Source organism: Camponotus floridanus, unplaced genomic scaffold (genome assembly GCF_003227725.1).
Source record: "Camponotus floridanus strain SB8 unplaced genomic scaffold, Cflo_v7.5 scaffold33, whole genome shotgun sequence".
Lineage (NCBI taxonomy): Eukaryota > Metazoa > Arthropoda > Insecta > Hymenoptera > Formicidae > Camponotus > Camponotus floridanus.
In genome coordinates, this window is record NW_020229470.1 from 1,134,280 (window position 1) to 1,150,771 (window position 16,492).

Genomic DNA, 16,492 nt, shown 5'->3' on the forward strand with positions numbered 1-16,492 from the left:
CAACTCAAGGACGACCAGTGGATGCTGTAGAACAAAGAGAAAAAAGAAGCAGCGCTCGTCAATATTTTATTACGTTTAATATTAGAAAATATTTCGATAAGAAAGACGCTTTCATGATAACATTTTCATAATTTTAAAAATTTATAAATCAACAAGACACTCGAGTAACATCGGTGATTTATTAGTATTAAATTATCGGACATGATAAAGCTCTTGTAACGAATGCCATCTTCAACACGTGTTCTTTATTGTCGATGTTAAGACAGTATCCAGTGATATTATAAATGTAAATAATGTGATTCCATCGATGCCCACGCTGTTGCCCTTCGAAAATATGTGCTAGAACTCAAGATTGAAAGCTACATTATGAACCTTGCCTCCCACGCGATCGAGTTCATCGAGATAGAACTCGACGATCAAAGTAAAACTGTGAACAGAAAATATTTCGTTAAATATTTCTTTTTTTCGCTCAAAGTTATATATATCTACTTTTCATAGATTGTGATCGAAATGCTTTTATTTTATGATAATAATGCCGCTTATCACTCGCAATATTTCATGCTTTAATGACGTGCCGCCCATACATCGTAAAACTCATTCGCCGCACGCGTTATAAGAATGCACGCTTACGTACCTAGCCATTTAAAGAATCTTTCCTGCGTTACCTCAAGCATGTTCTAATTATTATTCCTATGCGGTGGCAGTTTCAGATAACATGTGTTACGGTCGATTTTACGATCGACTTGTACCACGTTTTCCATTTGAAATTGTTTCGTTGAAACAAACGGTTCCAGCGGCATCCTTGTGGGTAACGCATTTTATTACAAACGCACGTGGCATTTTTATATGGCGACGTCATAAATTAGCTACTTTACAAAATGAATTTTTCAAATTATCCCTCTTGCTGCGTATCTATCGCACGTACACAGAGAAAAATATCATTCTACTGCCAAGAAAAGCGATTATTTAGTTTATTTTTCTTTTTTTAAGTAAGTTTTCTTCAATAAAGAATATATTCTTGATAATAGTCTTCAAATATACTCATCACAAGTGTTAGAAAATCTCATTATCATGTATTCAAAAGAAGAATTTATTTTCTCTTCAAGAATATTAAAGTTGTATCAAAGAAAAATTAAACTTTTTTTACGTCAACTCTTGCAGTAAGCAAACCACATTTTTGTTTTAATTTAATATTCTTGACTAAAATACTGCACTTACTAAAATTCAGAATATATTCAATTAATGCTTGTGGTGAACTTGTGATATATTTGCGGATATATAAACTTATGATATACTTAAAATAAATAATATTTACTTGAATACAGTATACATTTTTCTCTGTGTACTTTATGCCTTTACATCGCAAGGAATCATCGTTACACGTGTTTCGCGACGCGTATCTTTTGACACACACGTGTTCTTTATTCCGATAACATTCCGTAACGCGCGTGTTTTTCATTGCCAATAGGAGGCATCCATTGTCAGTAACATAGTTTTCTCGGTGCCCACGTCGGCCGGATCGAGAAGCTCTCGGAGATATTCGAAGACTGTTTTATGAAACGAGTGACTCCCACGCGCGCGATTCCAAAGAACGAGCGAGGCTGCGCATGATGTGCCAGATGATACTGACGCCGGTAATACCTACGTCTATCCATCCACGTTCGGTCGCAAGTATATCTTCCCATTAGTTTCTGCCCACACCAAGCAACTTCATGGCACGTGGGTCGTTGACTTTGACTGTCTCGCTCTCTCTCTCTCTCTCTCTCTCTCTCTCTCTCTCTCTCTCTCTCTCTCTCTCTCTCTCTCTCTCTCTCTCTCTCTCTCTCTCTCTCTCTTTCTCTCTCTATTTCTTTTTCTCTTCGATGACGAGTTTGTGTAGAAACTTATCGACGTACTGGGTTTGTGCGCTCCTTCTCTCTCTCGCTCTGTCTCTCTCTCTCCTTCTCTCGGCATTAATTACGTACGTATGAGCTCGTTCGAATGGCTATTTCGAAGTCACGTCTCGTCGGCGCTGTAAAGTGCCCGAGCGGGGCTGTAAAATGTGTAAACCGCGAGTAATTTATGCGCAGAATTTAACGCGAGCAAAACTACGCGGATCATTTTCATACGTGATCGCAGGAGAAGCGGCTAATTGACCATGGTGAAAGAGATTCACCGACTCGTTGCCACTTTAATCATCGACAGACTAGATCGAACAATCGGCGAATGGTATTCGTAATTAACGCGACTGACGCAATCTGTCGTCTTGGGAATTGCGGGAATCGCGCCGATTCAAATCGAAGAGAAAGAGAGAAAAAGAGGGTGGACAAATTTATCGATAATTGCGAGAATGTCCATCGTAGATAAAACTTGAAGTTAAAGCGATTGCGAAATCTATTAACGAGAAACGAAGTCGAATACCGCTCGTACATACTTCTTAATGTTTCAGGGGAGGGGGAATGAAGATTATAATTTTATTTAAAAATTTTTTAAATTCTAATTGAGAATTTTATCGCAGAACGGACACCTCACGCGATTACTCGTCATGGGTGGTTCGATGGTTAATATTCGGCCAAACGTTCGGGAAGCTCGCGTGACTCGGTGGCGGTCGGCACGTTTATTCGAAGACGAACGAGCCCCTATTCTTTCGCGTGCGTTGTCACATGCAATTTTTCCCCGAGACGTGTTACTCCGTGAATCGGGCAATTACGCTCTATACACTTGAGGAAGAGAGGGTGCAATTTGTTGGTCGAATCGAGGACGACTATCTTTCCGCGGCGGCCCTCCGCGGCTCCCCTTCCCCTCCTTTCGCTCCGGCCGTCGACCGAACAACAACATTGTAAGATTGCCGTGACACCGAAAACCACTAAATGCCGCTTAAGTCATTGGACGTACAAGCGGCGGCGGCGAAATACCGCCGCGGCGGACCACCGGCTGTAATTGCACGGCATTCCTCTCTTCGGGAACGAAGAGCGGCGTGCACCGTCATTATACACGTGGGGCCGGGAAGAGGGGGAGGAGAGAGGGGGAGGGTGCTGCAATTCGCCTCCTTTGCTACTTTTTTCATCACTTTTGTAATCTGCCCCTCTCGCGCCCGTGTATGCTCTTTTGCACCGCAAAAGTGAGGTGAACGCACCGCGATGTTGCAGCGGCAACATTCTTCGGAGAGGCGAAACGACACCTTACGAGATATATACGTACATCGATGTGCTTCGAACGATCGACTCAATTATTCGAAAGATGATGGTCTTTATTCCGGGAATCGCTTATTCAGATCGTTCGCTCTTTAATTATATCCGACATTTTTCTACTTTGCTTTTCAATTGCATTTAATAAGCTTATTTTGTATTTTTTTTCATAGATATTTCTTATAGATAATTTTTAATGCGTGTTATTATCGTTATTATTGCAATTATCACCGCAATTTGCCTTGCCTAGATTTCAAGTTGTCATATTTTAAAATTAATATTTCTTTAGACAAAATATGTAGAATAAAATTGATATACATATTGAGGTTTATTTAAGAAAAAAAAAACATATTTTTGTTCACATGTAGGATGTTATTCGCTGTAATTTTCAAAGGAAGGAAATGGGTCGTGCGCTCGATACTTTCTCCGGCGAATAGACTACTTTTTCTTCGTATTTGATATTACAAGTTGACGTAAATCGCTCAATTCATTTTTCTCCACTACTGGGTGGACTTGTTTCACCGGTCTGTATATAATTAGCAAATAGCGTGTGTTATTAAAACTCGATTTACATTCGTGTAATTGATGGAGCGCAGTTAGACTAAATGTTCTCTTTCTCGCGCGCACGATTCTGAAACGATAACAGAGCAAATCCGTGCCTCGCAATAAATTGCATTTTTTATTAACGATGACATATGAGTAACATAATGCCCATCCACTTGAAATTACCTCTCTGTACTTTATACGAACCCGGTATTTTTGCGCGCGCGTGAGTCAGCATCGTATTATTATTTTCACATTAGGCGCTAAGATTAAAAATTATCAATACATACGTGTGCGGTGCGTGTCGTTATATTTAGATCAAGAATACTGATTTGAAGAAAAGGAGAGTTCTCGCGTGCAAAGGACAATTTTGATTTGAAGATGATTGACATCGAACGATCGCGACACGATGAAGGACAAGATACGTATCATTTATACACGTGGTACAGCATTTGTTCTCCCACGCGCGTTTGACAATCTCTGGCGGCGTTTAGCGGTTAAGCCTCCCTATTACGGGCGCGTGTAAACGCAGCCTTGGCGCGCAATTTTGCCGTTCATTGGGACAGGCATGACCTATCGGTGGGAATTTACCGTACGCCAAAGGCGATGCCTTTTACGTGATAAATTATCGCTTGCCGCGCGCGTTTGCGATATATCTCGTTTACGTATGGACCATCGAACCGATTTAACCTTCGCTCTCGTTTGCGCGCTCTCCCCTTTTTCCGCTCTCGCATATAATCATCCTCTCTCTGTGCGCCACGACGAGGGCATTAATCGCCACGTCGAATCGTTATTATTTGCTCGCACGGCAACGTCTTGGACAGCCTTTGATAATGGCTACGTGGCACCCCTCGGATCGCGAGACTCGTAACGAGAATCGTTAAGATTCAACCGTGGCGTGTCGTTAACGAGTCAATGGGATCCATCATTTCTGCCGTTCCAGGTGACACGTGTAATATCGTACGTGATAGCTAATCGGACATCGCGCTCTCTTGATATCACGACAGCTGAATATGATTTAGTCGATTTTGACTCGTCATCATTCATCCGGTTGGATATAGCACGTAATACGTTGCATACTATTTAATAAACAATTTTCTATATCTGGTTTAATTTAAATTTTTATCTTTTGCATAATTAAGAATTCATATTTGATTTGTCATGTTTAATGCATAGAGTAATTTATTATATTATCGCAATTATATTGAGTCTAGATTGATACTCGTATCTTTATTTTTCACGCGCATAACAAGTATTTTTTCCGACATGATAAATTTCAATTTTATTTAATTATCGATTAGTTAACGCTTCAGTGGCCCTCGAGTTTTTGTTGTACCAGTTATTAGCGCGGAATTTTTACTTTCCCGGTATAGATTTGGATCACGTTAAGCAGTAATCGAGCTTAAATTGGCCGCGGCAGCAAAGTAATTTAAATGCGAATTTGTTGGCGCGTTAACTCGGAAAAAAGTATGCCTCTAATCTGGCATTAACACTCGCGAGTATTAAAGGACGCACAGCCCAAGAGCCGTGAATCAGCCCGTCCGTGATGCGTTCAATGGATATAAATATGTGGACGACTCGCGCCTCTTTCACGCTCGCAACTGAAGACAGTTTTATCGACGTAAAGAATAGCGAGCACGCTGGATAGATTTATCCAGCGATTCCCGTTTCTCTTTGCGTTAACAGACATAACGATTATTTGTTTTCGACTATATTTCATAAGCCTGTTTTTCTCCGTGTCTGTATAATTTCTCAGACTAAAAATATCGTGGAATATACATTGCTGAAGAATTATATCTCCAATTGTTCTCGGCTGAAGAAAGTTGGAAGGAATTAATGTGACGTTAAATCCGACTGTCAATCAAATAGCAGTTTCAAGTAAAATTTTATTTTACGATGCAAAATTCGTATTGTCAATTCAATTATATAATTGCCTCTAATTTATTTTATTATTTCTCGTGGATCAATTCATTTTCACGAAATTAATTTGTTTTATATTTATCAGTGTTAAAGTTATAGTCTTTGATATAATTAATATGACACATTTTTAAAAAAATATTAAAGAAAGAATACATCTGAAAAAAATGGATGGAAAATTTCAAACGTGTAAAAGTGAGTTACATATTTCATTCGCGAAGCGGTGAAAAAAAGCTTCGACAGCACCCTCGATACATTCGTCATCATAAATCTATCTGGCGGTTCGGTCGATAGCGGGGCGAAAAAGAATGGTTATTGTCGGACGATGCAAAACTCGCGTGTAATACTTGGCAGCGCGCGTCGTTGTCACGTAACGCATTTAATTACGGCAGTCGGGACTAATGTGCTTACCCAAGCGATGCGAAACATTGTCGCTGTGGATACGATGGACGCACGCGACATATTTCGTCAGCTGCCTCTCGTCTCGTGCACACTCAACCCCTTATTTTCACGTGATGACAGCGACACGATAGTCTTTACGGGATCAGCGTCAAGACTGTCAGTAATTAAGTACGTGTAGTATTAGTTTCCCTTAATTAGAATACATAATTACATGACAGAACAAGAAAAGGGGAATTTTCTCTACGACTTACAAAACACAGCGAGCGTTTACAATTTTTCATAACTTATCATTTAATAGAAATAAATTCTTGGTGCGCAACGAAGCATTTCCGACGATCGATTATACGCAATTTTTTTTATTCGCTTCATCGCCGGACTCTCCGCAGACGTGTAATTGCGGCGGTATCTCGCCGTAAACGTCGACAGAAATCATTTATAACGCGCCGTTGATCGACGTCCGATCAACGTCCGCGATAAGCCCGGACGTTTCGTCGGTGCGAACGCAGACGGCCCCGCCGCAACCGCGCCGGATAGCGCGCGTTGATAAGTGCAACGCGAACGCGTGCAGCGACGATAATGCATCACGATAACTCAACTCTCGCCAACCCCCTTTTTACCCCCGTCCCCCTTCCCCTTCCCCTCTCCCGCGTCTCGCGCGTTGTACAATGCCGCGGCCGTTCGGGGGTTTCGAGGGGGCGCGTAAACCCATTTCGTTCCATTCGTGGCGATTCGAGTGCGATATCGCTGGCGAAGGGGATAGCCGTCGCGCCACGTTCTAAATTAAACAATTTGCGTTAATTGGAATCCGAAGGGCATTAGCATGTTTGTACGGCGGTCCTTGTAGCGCGGCTCGTTCGCGTTATACGCGTCGAGAATAATTTCGACCGATGATTATGGAAGTGTCCCTATATCGCAAATATCGAATTACCTGTATTTTCTTTGATGTCGCATTGTATATACGTAGTTTTCTCTCTCTCTCTCTCTCTCTCTCTCTCTCTCTCGTGAATTTTAATATTATTGGAAGGAACACATTTTCGAAAAAGTATTTTGAAAATTTATTTCATAATGCCAATTATATAATGAATGCGAAGAGCTTAATTATCTTGAAAGATATGTTAGCATCTATATATTTACGAGCACATTTTGTCCGACGATTAGTCGTTATTAATATATTATAAAAAACGTAATTCACTAGTTATACGACTCTGCGTGTAATAAAGATTCTATTACAGGCTCATTGAAACGAGAGTGTTTCCGCAGATACGAACATAATAAAGTGCTTGACGAATGCGAATGGCCGTAAAACGGCGATGTAAACGCGATACGAAACGGGAGATTTCAGCCCTTTTTATTTTCGTTTTCCATTTATCTCGCGATGTTTCGCACGAAACGCATTTAAAAATAACAAAGTATACTTTAGGAGATGGAACGTAAAATTCTGTTTTTCTTCGGAAAGAGAGAGAGAGACAACTCAAAAAGTATTTCAAACTGCGACATCCCACGATAAGATGAAAAAAATTTTGAAAAATAAAAATTGCAAGTTTCGATTGTTTTGTTGAGTGAAATTAATACGAGGATATTTTATTGTTATCAATCAATCGTCTGATGTGTTTGTCACTTTGCGACTAGAGTGTATCGAAAAAAAGTTTAGGCGTTTGATATCACCCGGGAGTATCAATTGTTTTAAGACGGGGGAAGTTCGTGTTTACCGATCCCCCGAGGTGTGCCCCTAACGCTTCGAAACTTTTGTCGCGGCCACTGTCGAAGTCTCGTCGCGACTCCTCGGGAAAAAAAGGTGGCGGTCGCCTGGGACAATTCGAGTCTGGACATATTGAAGTGGAATAATATCGCACTTGATTTATTTTGGATCGCGCAAAAACAACCGCTGACAAAAGAGTCTGCGGTCATTCCGGGCGTATTTATCTTCCATATTCAATCTCTGGCGCTCATTTATCAGCTGTCAGCGTTAGAAATCCCTTTATTGAATTTCTCTTCAACTTTTCGCCGGCAATGCTAGAAATGCAATCTCGGCACAACAACGTTGAGAAATTAAAAGCGCGTGAATTATTCTCGAGATGATAATAAAACGAAGCTACAGTTTTCCTGTCAAATTCACGAATGAAATGCTAGTTGAAGTGAACTGCTAGTTTGTCTTTGTTTGGACGTTGCTAAATTAGATCCTCCTCCGCGCAATGAGAAAAGGCAGGGGATAAAGAGGATGATATGGAGACGATTTCGTGTCCTGAAGGGGCTTCGAAAAAGTACGAAGGAGACCTTAACGCAATGAGATTTATCGGTGAGACGCGGCGGACCATTATCACGGTTGGATCGAGTTTTCTTCTTTCGTAGGCCTGTTTTCTCCCCGAGGTCGTCCCAAGATGAGGTGTCGATGGGAAGGGAAGGACACAAGCTTTAATCCCACGGGAGAAAAGACGCCGCCGCCACTCGACAAGTGTCCCCGAACGATCTGTCTTCAAAGAAACTGCCGTGCCTCTTTTTGCTCCGTTCTTCCCTCTTTGCCAACGCGTTATTTCTTTGTGGCTTATACGACGTTAGCGTCTCTTTTTATCGGCCAGTGAAAGTGTTTTTTCTTTACTTCTCTTGTGTATCACAATTCGAGCGTCTTGTAATTTCTAATCGCTTTTGCCATCTTTCGTTTCGTTATATCATTTGCGATAGGATGCAATAGCTTGGCAATATATTCTTTTTCTAATGACATCAGAATAACACGAGTGAATATGAATAATTAGAAAATCTAAAAAAGTACAAAAAGAAATAAAAACTTACATTGGATGAAAATGATCGTTTTTATAAAATCGCGTTTTGAAAAAAAAAGACGCGATCTCGCATGCTTCTACGTGTTGAGAAATATGGCGTCGACAACGATGTACAATAAGGATTTTACGCGTTGTTTGTACACGTGCTTGGAGATTCCGTGGCGCGTCTTCGCGGCTCATCGACGGATTTATTTTCGTACGTCGAAGCCGCAGCCGCTCTTTGCGTTGTCACTGTTACATACAGTGGTACTGACGCCGAGGCAAGACTTCCTCGCGGTCGATGTGAAGAGCCCGGGGATCGGATATAGTGCCTAAATATAGGAGTGAACAAATTATGAGGCGAGTGACTAACGCTCTTAGCTGTTCTTCGACGGCCCGTAGTTTCAGCGGCTTGCGCCGTCCAAAAGAGCTAATAAATTAGAGAGGACAAAGATCCGCCTTTGTGTCGATTAGCTCGCTGCTCGTTTCGTACATGTCGTACGCGAATTGCATCGAGAAGAAAGCACTTTTGACATATCAGATATATATTGAATTTTGATGATTAGATTAATAAAAATTCAATATTTTCCATACTTTATGTTGAGAGAAAGGATTAGACAAACATTAAAAAGAATGAGATCATATTTTCATAATTGATGATTTTATCGTCGACGTGGCATTAAATGAGTATATGTGATGTATTTATTAAAATATTCATTAGAGACGGAATAATTTGATAATTGGCTATCCTTTGTTCTTGCTTTAAACTGAAAAAGTTAAATAAGGTAATTATTCCAAATACGTTGCGTATACTCGTGGCACAAATTAATTATATTTCAACACGCATCAGAAATATGCTCATATTTTTAATTAACTCATTTATATAACGTATTTATCTTAAAAATATTCCAAGTGTTATTTCACGAGAATAATATTTTTAAATAAATAAATACATTAAACTCTGAATTTTAAATTTTTATGATAATTATATATACATTTTTTTTAAAGAGAAATTTTTTCGCGCACGCAAATTGTTCGGTAGCTATTATGTCTGGTATTAAAAAGGGAGATGCGATCCGATTCTATCGGTAGCGGCGCGAATGAAGAAATCACGATTGTCCTTCGTGTCCAGACATCGGGGAATGGATTATCATGAAGAAAAACGCCCGTTCTTCTTCGTGCGTCAAAGCAGACCGGATAAACCTTACCAGCTTGCATCACCGCAGACGTTAAGCTGCTTCGGGCTTGAAACGGATTTAACCGGCCACTAATGGTAATGCGACAGTGACACGTATATGTCGGCTAATAAACTCATGTTCGTCGACGTCTGGCGCGCCGTGAAATTCAATCACATCGCGACGTCAGTTGATTTCAATGCATGAGCGCGGCAAAAGCAGGATATTCGGACCAGACCATATTAAACAAAAAGCCAAATATGTCGCATTTATATCTAGGATTAATTACGTCACTTTGCCGATTTGTAAAAAAAAAAAGTATAATAATCCTCGAACGAGACGAAAGATTCTCTCTGGCTTTTTTAAGGAATTATATGAAATATTGGAAAAAGCTCGCGAATCTGTGGGATGCATCGAATTAGCAAAGTCTGTGCAAATCCGTGTTATGATTAACGCGAGCTCTCAACTCCCGACATTCTCTTTAATAAATATATTAATCAAAATTGGAGAGAGATAATTTTTGAATCGCGATGATTTTTTTCCTAGATCAATGACACCGCGAATATATATAGATATCGCGTAATAAAACGATTTAAATAACCGCAAACATCCGCCGTGACGGCCGCTCGTAAAAACAGTAACACAGGATTCCACTATATGTCTCCGAGGAGAACGATCAGTGGCAGTAATTTCGAGGAATCAGTGATACACGTCTCGGCGGTTAGACATTTGCGAGAAAGCCGGAGAGTAAAGAGGAAGGGAGACTGAGATCGGAACAAGGAGAATAACGTCGTCGGTGACGAGGGACGGAGGGGAAAGAGATCGGACGGACAGCGGACGGTCGTCGAACAAAGGCGTTGCTATTTTCGTATGAACGCCGTAGAAGGTCGTCTCTCATTGAGCCAAAGATAAAAGGAGAGAGGACGGCAAGAGGAAAAGAGCCGAGCGGATAGAGGGGACATTGGTAGCGGACGATGATGACAGTATGTCTTACCTGGCGCGGATCGTCGCTCGACATCGAACAGACCGGAGCACGGAGAGTCGGACCCTTAATTCGACAAGCGACCGGATCGAAGGAGAGAACCGAGGAAGAGAGAAAGCGACGCGGCTTTGTCTTGTCGAGGGGGGCCCTAATGAGCCCCACCAGAATATGACATTCCTCGACTCGGACTCTCCGCTTTGCATCACGGCTCGATACCCATCAATAAAGCGGTTAATGCGCGCCATGAGTAGACTTCTTTGAAGAAGATATCGTGAAGAAAGATATAAATATTTATTGAACAATGTGTTGATAAAAGAATAAATTAATTAAGCTTTAATTTAAGATAAATTAAATCGTAGTCAATATAGATTTTTAAATTTAAAATTTAATTAAAATTTTTTTTAATGAATTTTATAATTCATTCTTTCTCTATAACATCGAAGCAATTCCATATATTAATGTGCTTTTCTTTAGAATTAGACACTTTTATATCGGAATAAATCATGTATGTTTACTTGCGAATAATTGGGAATAATTTCCTTGAACGAGATAATTTCCCTTGACGTTAACTTCTCGATAGCAAGTTGTATCCCTTCCGACTAAGAAGTTTGCTCGTGACTGACTCGAACTTTCCTGATTCGATCTGACCACGCGTCGTATCCGTGCGTGTACCGATAAGTTAACAGCGATTGCTGGACACGAGAATGGCGAGGGATTCGAGGATCCGGTAGCGAGAAAGAAAAGAGAGAGACGGGGTCGCGAGAGGGAAAGAGAGAGAGGAAACGAGGGAAAAAGAGAGAAATGAAAAAGAAGGCGGAAGAATAAAAAAGGGGAAGTACCGGCGCAGTTGCATTCATTTACTTTCCCTGCCGGCATGAGTCACACTTGAAAGGGTCTAATCTCACGCGATCGCGTCGTGTCCGGTGACCCCCGGTCGCCTTGGTCGCCTTTCCCCTCGCATCTTTCCCTCCTCCTTCCCCGACGACTTGCCACCAGACGGCCCCCTTTCGTTACACGCATTTAAATGACGCTGCTTTACATTTTTCTTTCCCAATATTGTGTTTTTATTTGTCGGCTATCGTCGCCGCCGATCTCTTCCTGGCCCCGACAGCGCGCCTCATTTATTCCCGAACGTGTCACCCTGCGTTTCGCGTGTGCACCGACTTGGCGAACAATGGCGCGGGATGCATTTCTGTCTGGTGGCGTTTTTTTTTTCATTATCGAATCTGTTATCAAATTCTCTTTCCTCGAACAACTCTGTGATTAAAGCGGTATATGACTCAACTTGCAAAGATTTTAATGTGCGATACTGACAATTTGTTAATTGTCAACAAACAAATGTATTTGATTATTACTAGTCACATTTGACGGACTAAATTTAAATAATCAAAAATAGCTGAAAGAGAGACTCTTTATCATTTATTATCTTTCAATGTTGTATGCATGAATTTCAGAAAAAAACAAAAAATTGAAATTCTAATATTTTCAGTTTATTTTTTTGAAAAATTATTTATGCAAGCATCAGCAAGCATTATTTTGATATGCGTATATCGCATAAATAAAAGCTCCACGAATGGACTGAATCATACTTTATTAGGTGCATTCCGAACGTGGCATAAATTGCCCAGGAGTTTCCCCGATCCTGTTTGTAACTTTGTTTACGATCAGGCAATATCGCTTTACCCCGAGCTCTTTACGCACCGGCGGCCGGTGTGCGTGTGCTCGGGTCTATCCGTTCGCCAGAGATACCTATCCCTCGGTACGAAGTGCCGAACGGAAGTTACGTAATTAATGCTTTTTACCATGTTTTTTTTTTATTTTCGAAACTATCCCTTCGTCGACCACCCTCGCGTTGGCAGACGGCGATCCAGGTGAATCGTCGATATCCGTAACCATCGACCTGTTCTTGGATCGCGCCGATTTCACGGTAGTAGATTGTTCGGCCGATAGCAGAAATTATTGGCCTTGCTAAATATCGTAACATAGTATATAACGCTAAAAAGAAATTGGATTTTACCTTTTGCAGATGATATTTTTTATTAATTACATAAAGGTTTTTATAAAACATTTAATAAAATAAAATTATTATGGAAAATTTTTAGTACAAGTTTTTATAAAATATTTAATAAATAAAATTATTATGGAAAATTTTTAGTAGAAATTAATAAGAATATAGCAAAATGAAATTATAAAATTATATTACTCGATCGATAAAATATTGATAATACATTTAGATATAGGCAATTTAATATATATTTATGAGAGAAAAATATAAAAAAAAATTATCGTAACATTCTCGAAATAATTTTTTCAAAATTGTTTTCGGATCGATCATACAAATTACGTTTCGCAACACATATGCACTGTTATTAGGATTCGCGTGCCCCTCTTTTATTTTTCCCCTGTTTCGGACGATTGATTGCTCTATTAAATTGTTTCTTTTCCTGTGTTCCAGGTAAGAAGCGAATACCGGTGTGCGCTCGAACGTATAACGAAGTGAAACGCTTGCAAGACGACCCGATGCGATTGTTATTTGATGCTACGGGAAAAGGTAATCGCGTATAATTGTATAGGTTTGATCGCAAAAAAATAATTGATCGATCGTTTACAGCTACCTCGCGTTATATAGCTGTCTCGCAACTCGACACGATTTCCGATTGAATTTAATCCGCAGATTTCAATCGTAAAAAGTGAAGCTTAGACGCTCTCTGACATTCGCTGGCGGTTTTGCAAAACTATTCATCTCGTGTCTACATTGTATTGCGTTGCGATGATCTCGCAAGTACTCTTCCGATCGATTCAATCTTCGATAAGGGGTATATTTACAATTTTATAACGAATAAAGTAGAGAGAAGCTTTTTGTGCCGAGTTATTAAAATTTTATCTCGTTGGATATATCTCGGCAAAGCATCTATTAATATCAATTCCGAGTATCTAACATCGATCAATGCTGCGTACGCGAGATATCGATGAACGGCCGCGGTTTGAGCCAGAGCTGCGAGCTTGCATCACTCTGATACAGTGCAATTGCGACAGTAATGTAATATCGTGGTTACGATGGTAATAGTAATAGTAGTAGTAGTAGTAGTTGTAATAACGATGGCGATGGCGATAGTGGCGGTGGCGGTGGAGCAGTGGTGGCATTGAGAGCGTGCCGAGCGTGCGGGGTATGTACCAGGGGTACGTTTCCTGTCCATTTTAATTGGGTTATTAACGGGTGCGAGTGTTTCCTGCCTCCTGTGACAAACACGGGGCCCTCTTTTGCAGCTGCCACCTCGTCAACACCGCCCGTGCCGCTGCCGGAAACCAATCTGTTCCGTTTGTCTTTCGCGCTCGCCAGGACATAAATATGCATCGTGCTACTTAAAATTGCGCCGAAAAAAAAAGTTGTCGCTGTTAAAAGAGAGAAGAGAATTTGTCGGTGTTCTCGAGACAAAGCTAGAGAGAGAGAGAGAGAAAATTTCGAGAGCGACGACATGTCGACGGCAGCTTTTGCAAAATTTATTAAGCGCCACTGCATCGGTAATCCATACTTCGTGTAACGGTGCTCATTATTGGGTGAGTAGCCACGATATCGTATTACCGGCATTAATACGCTTAATGCTGGTCGCTGTCGAATGTTAATGGGACGATAGGAAGGGATTAATTCATACTGTTTGCAGATACGCCGTACATAATTAACACATTGCACATCTCAACATACATAATTTCAATTAACTTCCATGAAGCGTGTATTGATTGTATTAACATATCAATCAATTGTCATTATATTACAATAGATTTGGCTAAGGGCGGTTTTCGGCAAAACGACGAGGTAAATATCAGGCTGTGCGTGTGTGCGGAGGTCGATTTAATAATCTCTCCAAGATGTCTCTGCTACATTTATTTATGAGAAATCGCGAAAACATAAAAAAAGAGTATAGTAAAGACGCACTCAATAGTGACTGTCACAAATGTATTATTGGAAGAGTGAATTTTTGTTTTTGCCTTTCCGTCACTATGGTGACAACGGTAGTTGTCATATTTCGTGCAACTGACGAGTCATTCGAATGGAAACTCGCGCACCGATGTTTAACCGAAGTCTTAAGGGGCACATGGATAAGCGTGCTGCATAGCGCGTTGCATAGCCGCGTATGCACCGCGAACGATGCATATTCATGAAACGACGTGCATATTTACGAGCGGCTGTTCTGCGGGATTCACGGTACACTTTACAACGCTTTCGAGAAACGGGGGGGGGGGAGGCACACAATTATCACCGTGCGAAAAAGAAAGCCGAAGATATCGCACTGATATAGGGTGTTTTTCAGCGAGCGACACAGGACACGGTGCAACACAGTGAATCATTTTATCCTTGTTTACATTCGACAAGGCTAAAGTGATACACTGTGTCGCTTACTGGAAAATAATTGCCGATCAAGATTGAGACACGAGATACATTCTATTATATTTTTTTTTAAATTTCCGTTCAATCACGTAGGATTTTATTGTTGACTAATTGCAAATATATGGAAAATTAAAAATGTCTTATTAGAGGATTTCAACATTGGCCAAGATCTTTGAATAGTTAAAAAATAGCATTTCATAATTTGATGCTGTAAAATAAAACTCTTTTGTATGAAAAAGAAAATTATATTTTTACAAGATCTCAAGATGAATATTTATTTTGTAATCACATATAAATTTCTATATTGATTATAATAATAATTGCTATAGATTTTTACTGTTATAAAAAATTACATATATTTAAGTTTACACTTTATTATGTTATAAATTAATTTGCCATATTAAAATTGTAATTATTAATTTGGAAAATTGACGCGAATCAGGAAGGACAGCGTAGATAATGCGAAACGACGCAGTATTTGATAATTACAAGTAATGCAAAGAATCGTAGCGTAGCAATGTTAAAGAATGAAAAATAAAATTTCTCGTTATCGCACTTGGATATACAATTAAGCGCGTCCGTATAAAAATTGCCGTGATTCTCGCCGGAGTTCTCTTTTTCTCTTTCTCTTCTTTTCATTTATTTCGCCGCGTCACCGGTCGAGTCTCGCGAAATTTAGGTCAATTAAAATGCGCTTATCCGTCGGATTTGCCGACACACAGTAACACGTGCGCGCGGAATCATTACGATGCATGGACGTCAGAGAAAATGGTGTAAAAAAAAAGAGCGCGGGAGGAAGGGAGGAAAGTACAAACAAGTCGTCCGGTGAAACGATGTTATTAAAAGTGGCTAATTGCCCCGCTTTATTATTGCCGGGTACAGCTGGATGGGCGAGAGAGGCTGTTTTTCATTCGCTGGAGTTAATTAATGATCCACGCAGGGAAAAAAAGAACTTACGAGGCACTCGTTAAAACGCTTTATCGCTATGGATGCTTGCGGAGCAAACGCTGTCGAGTGTTCGCTCCGAGTATTATCCTCGGATGCACATCAATGCAAACTACATAGCAGGGAATCTATGGAAACTTACGTAACATTTCTCATCGTGTTATTCCGTTTGGATGCTCTTTTGGTTCACGTTCATATTTAAAATATGATAGCCTTAT

At 40.3% G+C, this 16,492-nt stretch overlaps 1 protein-coding gene across 5 annotated transcripts in view; it reads left to right on the forward strand.

The window, feature by feature from the left end:
• LOC105248852 (putative mediator of RNA polymerase II transcription subunit 26) overlaps positions 1-16,492 on the forward strand; it is a 195,722-nt gene that overhangs the window by 99,875 nt on the left and 79,355 nt on the right. The window contains exon 1 of one of the 5 annotated variants that reach the window (XM_025410599.1): positions 13,413-13,493. The exons of the other annotated variants lie outside the window; for them this stretch is intronic. The gene's annotated coding sequence lies outside the window, so the exon portion shown is untranslated. Of the gene's footprint in view, positions 1-13,412; positions 13,494-16,492 lie in introns of those variants that run through there. 5 annotated transcript variants of the gene reach the window in all.